Source organism: Athene cunicularia (assembly GCF_003259725.1).
Source record: "Athene cunicularia isolate RWA chromosome 11 unlocalized genomic scaffold, athCun1 chr11_part1, whole genome shotgun sequence".
In the NCBI taxonomy this organism is placed as follows: Eukaryota; Metazoa; Chordata; class Aves; order Strigiformes; family Strigidae; genus Athene; species Athene cunicularia.
The window spans coordinates 12181508-12182596 of NW_020799113.1; positions in this window are offsets into that span (position 1 = coordinate 12181508).

Genomic DNA, 1089 nt, shown 5'->3' on the forward strand with positions numbered 1-1089 from the left:
TCCCCCGCGGCCCCGAGAGCGAGCGAGCCCGGCGCGGCGCCGCGTCCCGGGGCAGAGAGGCCGCAGGCCCGGCTCTCGCCCTCCTGCGGGTCGCGGCGGCGGCCCCTTCCTGCTCAGCGGGAGCAGCCCTGCGCGGAAGGGCCGGGTTCTGGCTCGCCGGCATTGGCGGGCCCCAGGCTTCAGAGGCCCAGCCGGGACCTGGCACAAGGGCGATTGGTTCTGTCTTTAAAAAGTGAAGGAGCTCCGCGAAGGGGCCTTTTTTAGAGGCCGGTAACGTCCAGCACAGGAGCGCTCTGGTGATTTTAAGGGACTAACAACAAACCCCTCCTCCAGTCTCTTAAGAAACTTGCATAATTCAGGTTAGGCCCCCGTCCAGCAACGTCCTAAATACATACATAACTTTCAGCACAAACTGGATGAAGTTAATGTCATTACTAGTGCGCTTACATATGCTTTGTTGGATTAGGACCCTGTTCATCTACTGAAGCTATGCAGAGGTTTGCCAGAGGAAAGCCACTGTTTATTTTCAGTAAAATATTTAAAAATACATATTTGCTATCTTATTCCAATTTTTGAATGACTGAAGCATTTTTATTAGATAGTTTAATTGGTTATCCAGATGGTTCCCAATATCCTCCCTCATTCCTTTTGATGACCAGAAAAGACTTTTTTGTGTAACGTGTTGAATCTGCCAAGTCTGCTCTTATTCAGAGATTTTTGCGAATTAGTTTTAAGGCTTCACAAAAATACATCACTGCAGGAATACAGTACAATATGTACCAAACCCACTAAGAATCCTCCCAAGTACAGATAGTATCAATTATTTATTGTCAAAGGATGGCAACTACAGCAGCATAACTTCTTTGCACATAATTTTTCCCTGCACACCTTGTAGCTGTGCGGTGGTTATTGAGCCTTTTCCTCCTCAATGTATTCGTCAAGAGTGATACAGCAATGACTGCCAACCCAGAGTTGGGCTGACTTATTGAATGCTTACGGATATACATTATGATTAAGCAAATTATTATTTTTGTCCTGGATAGGAAGGACTCAATCCTGAAGCAACATGTTATCAATATTAGAGGGGTT